Source organism: Lutra lutra, chromosome 6, assembly GCF_902655055.1.
Source record: "Lutra lutra chromosome 6, mLutLut1.2, whole genome shotgun sequence".
NCBI classification, from domain to species: Eukaryota; Metazoa; Chordata; class Mammalia; order Carnivora; family Mustelidae; genus Lutra; species Lutra lutra.
This window is the reverse complement of record NC_062283.1, coordinates 11,008,287-11,014,286: the sequence shown is the minus strand read 5'-3', so window position 1 is coordinate 11,014,286 and position 6,000 is coordinate 11,008,287.

Below are 6,000 nucleotides of genomic sequence, written 5' to 3'. Positions count from 1 at the left end.
TGGCCCCCAAAGTCATCCTATCCCATTCTCCCCTTAACCTTATGCCCCAGCCCAGGTCTTTCTTCTGTTCCCTGAACTCCCAAGTTCTTTACTGCCTCAGGGCCTTTGCAACTATTTATCTCATCCATACTCTGGCTCCTTGCATGTCTACTTCTTCACATCTTTCAGATCTTCGTTCACATGTCACCTCTCAGACATGTTTTGCTTGATCATCCCATCTTCAGGAAACCCCACCTTCCAGTCATCTGCTGTCATATCACCCTGTTAATTTCCCTGAGTGCTCAACAGTATCTAAATGACCTTGTCTACTTCTCTGTCTTCTGGTTGATTTCTTGTTTAGTGTGCCCTGACAAGATGCAACCCTCATTAAGGCAAGGCCATCTATCTGTCTCACTACTCCCTCCCAGCACCTGAAGCAGCAGTTGGCACACTCTAGGTCCTCAGGAACTAGTTTTTGAATGAATGAGTAGTTCTTATCCTTATTATTTTATTGTGGAAAATACATATAATCATATAAATATATATATTTATAAAAATATATAATATATAGTATATAATACATATTATATATGTAATATATAATATACAAAATACATATACAACTTAACTATTTTCAAGTATTCATTTTAGTGGCATTACATACAGTCACATGGTTATGTACTCATCACTACCACCGATCTATAGAGCACTTTTCATTTTGAAAAATGGAAAGTCTCTACCCATTACACACTAACTCCCTGTTCTTCCCTCCCTCAACCTCTGGTAACAACCATCATTCTACTTTCTTCATGAATTTGACTACTCGAGGGACCTCACCTAAGTAGAATCATGCAGTATCTGTCCTTTTGTGACTTGTTCATTTCACTTAACACAGTGTTCTCAGGGTTCAGTCATGTTGTAGCCAATGTCAGAATTTCCTTCTTTTTTAAGGCTGAATAATATTTCATTGTATGTATCTACCACATTTTGTTTATTCACTCTTGTGCGAATGGATTCTTGGGTTTTTTCCACCATTTGGCTATTGTGAATAATGCTGCTAGGAACTGTAGGGGCAGATATTCCTTGAGACCCTGCTTTCAATTCTTTTGCATATATGTATATCCAGAAATGTCATTGCTGGATTACATGGTAACTCTAGTTTCAATTTTTGGGGAACCACTCTCCTGTTTTCTGGAACACTGTATCATTTTATATTCCCATCAACAGCGCACAAGGATTCCAGTTTCTTCACATCATCACCAACATTGGTTATTTTCTGTTTTGTTTGGTTTTGCTTATAGAAATTATTCTAATGGGTTTGAGGTGATAGTTCATTGTGGTCTTGATTTACAGGTCCCTAATGATTAGTAATGTGAAACATCTTTTCATGTGCTTATTGTTCATGTGTGTATCTTCCTAGAAGAAATATCTATTCAAGTCTTTTGCCTATTTTTAAATCAGGATTGTTGCTGTTGTTGATTTGTAGGAATTCTTTATATATTCCAGATACTAGAGCTTTATCAAATATACAATATGCAAATATTTTGTCCCATTCCATGGGTTGCCTTTCCATTCTATGGGTTGTATCCTTTGATGCACAGAGTTTCAGTTTTGATGTAATCCAAATTACCTATTTTTGCTTTTGTTGCTTGACCTTCTTGCGTCATATCCAAGAAATCATTGCTAAATCCAATGTCATGAGGTTTTTCCCCTATGTTTTCTTCTAAGAGCTTTATACTTTTAGCTCTTGCACTTAGATCTTTGATGTACTTTGAATGGTTGTAAGATAAGGGTCCAATTCATTCTTAACATGTGGATATCATCCAGTTTTCCTAGCACCATTTGTTGAAAAGACTGTCCTTTTCCCATTGAATGATCTTGACATTAAAAAAAAAATGACCATATATATATGAGGGTTTATTCTGGGCTTGGGATCTCTCTTTTATTTCATTGGTCTGTATGTCTTTATGCCAGCACAACGCTTTTTTGATCATCATGGCTTTGTAGCGAGTAACAGAATCAGAAAATGTGAGCGCTCCAACTTTGCTATTTTTCAAGATTGGTTCAGCTATTCATGGTCCCTTGAGATGCCACATGAATATCAGAACAGATTTTTCTATTTCTGAAAAAAATGTCATTGGGATTTTGACAGGGATTATACTGAACCTGTAGACCACTTGGGGTAGTACTGACATTTTAACAATATTAAGTCTGCCATTGAATTCCATTACGTAGTATTTTGTTAAGCATTTTTTCATCAGTATTCATCAGAGATATTGGTCTGTACTTTTCTTGTAGTGTCTTTGTCTGACTCTAGTGTTAGGGTAATGCTAGCCTCTGAAAATGAGTTTTGGAGTGTTCCCTCCTCTTCAATTTTTGGAACAGTTTGAGGAGGATTGGTATAATTCTTTAAATGCCTAGTAGAATTTGCCAATAAAGCCATCTGGTTCTGGGCTTTTCTTTATTGTGAGGTCTTTGATTACTGATTTAATCTCCTTACTAGTTATAGGTCTGCTCAGATTTTCTTTTTTTTTTTAATTTTTTATTTTTTCAGTGTAACAGTATTCATTATTTTTGCACCACACCCAGTGCTCCATGCAATCCGTGCCCTCTCCAATACCCACCACCTGGATCCCCCAACCTCCCACCCCCCGCCCCTTCAAAACTCTCAGATTGTGCTCAGATTTTCTATTTCTTCATGATTGAGTCTTGGTAGATTGTTGAATTTCTAGGAATGTGTCCATTTTATCTGGGTTATTCAATTTTTTGGCATACAAATAGCCACAATACTCTCATGATTCTTTTTTACTTCTACACAATCAGTAGTCATGACCTCTTCCATTTCTGATTTTAGGGAGTATAGTTTTTCTCTTGTTTTTCTTAGTCAATCTAGCTAAAGGTTTGTTTATTTTGTTTATCTTTTCAAAGAACCAATTCTTGGTTTGTTCTTCTCCATGTGTTTTAGATCTATTGCTTCAAGAGAAGGGAAAGAACAGGAAACAAATAGCTCGAATCCCTGTAAGATAATTCTAAACTTGGCTGTGTAGGGAAGGAAAAACTTGTTGAACTGAAAGTGACGTCACTGCTTAGGTAGGAACTGGCACTATTTCTGGAAAAGTTCTTTGTCATTCTTCATTGTAGCCACAGTCAAGCCTAGAAAAGAGAAACCTTGTTGTGCATTTTGTGTAAAATAGATAATAAAAAAATAACTAGCTTATATTTACATATGTGCTTACTATGTGCCAGGCATTATTCTAAGCACTTTACATATATTAACTCATTTCATCTTCATAGTAATCCTAGTAATCCATAGTAATATTCATTGTGAGGTAGGTACTATTATTAATCCCATTTCACAGATGAATAAACTGAGGCAGAGAGTTTAAATCATGGCTAATAAATGTCAGAACTGTGATTCCCACTCAGGTGCTCTGGCTTGAGAGATGCTACACTGCCTCTACTAATTAGTGCATCATTTTGATAGGTGTATTGATGAAAGAGACATGCAAATTGGTCTATCCTTTAAAGTTTGCAAGTGGGACTAGTGGCACCTGGGTGGCTCAGTCGGTTAAGCCTCTGACTCTTGATTTCTGCTCAGGTCTTGATCTTGGGGTCATGAGATCGAGCTCTGGAAGTCTGCTAAAGATTCTCTGCCTCTGCCCCTCCCCTTACACTCGCTCTAAAAATAAATACATAAATCTTAAAAAAAGAGAGTTTGTCAGCGGGTCTGAATGCTACTTAGAATCTGCCAGTGGCTTGAAACATGCTAGCCCTGCTTACAAACCTTACTCTTAGGGCTTTGATTCCAAGGTCTTCACTATTCCAAGCCGAGCTACATGCTAGCTTTCTTCCCTGGGTCTGGGCTTCCATTTAAATCTCTGTGATGAACATATTCCCTTGCTAAGACTTTACAATGGCTGTGACTCAGCTAATGTCAGCATCATGGTCTGCGATGCCAACATGACACCCTGCTGGGCACTTGGCTTATCTTAGGTACCTACACTTCTGCCCTCCCCTCCTCTGTGGCATCTGTCCCATTTTCAGACCTACTGTGCTCCCTGTCTATTGTTGCTCTGGGCTCACTAAGTTTTTCAAATAAAACCTGACTGCCACTAAATTAAGACTGGCCATTTGATAAGGGCCGTGTCTTAAAAGGTTAATCTCTTATTCTAGAGACCAGCGGAAGCCAAAGCAGAACAGAATCAGAGCATCCATGCCCTGGTCAGAAACTTCGCAGGGATTGGAGGAGAAGAGGGTGGATGGAAACCCTTCCTGACACGTCGCCGGGCCACGGATCTGATGCAATAATCTGTAAACACACACACACACACACACACACACACACACACACACACACACGTATGCACCATAGTCACAGCGTGCTTCTCCCTCCTGCCAGAATATTGAGTGGGGAAAAATATTCAGACCCTGAGCTGGGATGTTGCTAAGCGGAGGGGAGATTTCAGGTGAGAAGTAAATGTGTAGAGAGGATGTGGTGACCTTTCTTATTTGCAGTGTTTTCATTCCGCAGTTTGCACGGCGGGGACCCTGACATCAGAAGCTCTGATGGCCCGAGGCTGTGTTGGAGAGGAAATAAATGAGCCTGCCCTACTTCCAGAGGCTCTGGTAATGTGTGTGCTGCACGGAACCTGGGCAGGGCACGATGCGTGTAGACAGGCGACCTCTAGTGGCCCCGAGTGGGAGTTGCATCGCCTGCTCGGCCACAGAGGGAACCCTGAGTCAAAGCACGCAGGGTCTATTGAGAAGATCTGTTTGCCCAGCACCCTCCTGGACATCAGGGAAGATTCAAAGGAATGACAGGCAGGCAAACTTAAGGCGCTTATCCCCTGGCCTGGGAAAATAAAAACAGCACCTTGTTTCTTCTATTGACTTGATGCCGTGGAAGCTTCCAATCACATGGGCCAGGTTAATCATCCAGGAAGCTGAGCCAGGAAGGACAAATGGACATGAGATGAAAAGAGGAAGGGCGTTCCGGGACGGAAGAACAGCACGAACCAAGCAGGCAGGAAGAAAAGTCTTGACGACAAGGAGCAGAGTTTTCTAGCGAGAAAATCTGACAGTGTGTGTATGTGTGTGTGTGTGTGTGTGTGTGTGTGTGTGTGTGTTGGGATGACTGAAAACTAGCCATGGGGCGGGAAGGCCAAGAACAGAAGATCCGGCCCTCCTGAGCTCTTCGTAAAGGACTCTCCTCAGGTCTCCACTGAGAGATGCTGGGCCTCTGAGGACATGATCAGGGATTGCAAACGCAAAGGCTCCCCTGGCCAGATCGTGCATGGAAATGCATGAGACAGGCTGGATGTAGGATTCTGGCATTTCAGAGATGTCAACTTTCGTTTAAAATGTTGCAGTGATATGTAGCCAGCCTGGAGTCATGAATGCAGCTGGAAGGTGGGGAGGCTATGACAGAAAGGGGAGGGTTTGGACCTTCTTACCGCGGGCAGCCGTGACTCAACACCGGCCAGTTGTTACTGTGAGGAATGTGGACCCACTTGCCAAATATTCCAAGCCCGCGCGAGAAGCCCATTATCTACCATTTTACGTGAAATCTCTCCGTGTGGAAATGTTGGATTAAACTTTATAAAACACGGTACAGATGAAACAAAACATTTGGCCTTTGGGTGATCACTTGGTGATTTGGAGCTCCATTCATCAAGTTTATTCTGAAGATGTTTTAAGACATGGAATGAAACAGACAAATTTTACTATAATTCTCATGATTTGGCGGAAGGCCAATGACTGCTTTAATTTTTTTTTTTTTTTTTTTGGTGGGAGAGAGAAGTGTTTTTTCTCTGACGAGGGCCTTGAAAGGAGGTTGCTAGGATGAGCCCTTTGCTCTTGTCTCTTTGCCCCTCATTCACAAGTCGGAGTCACCTTCCTGAGCCTCTGTTTTTTTCCCTGGAGATAACTGACATGTAACATTACGCTAGTTTCGGGGGTACAACATAATGATTTGATATTCGCCCATATCGCAAAAGGATCACGGTAACTGAACGGTAAGTT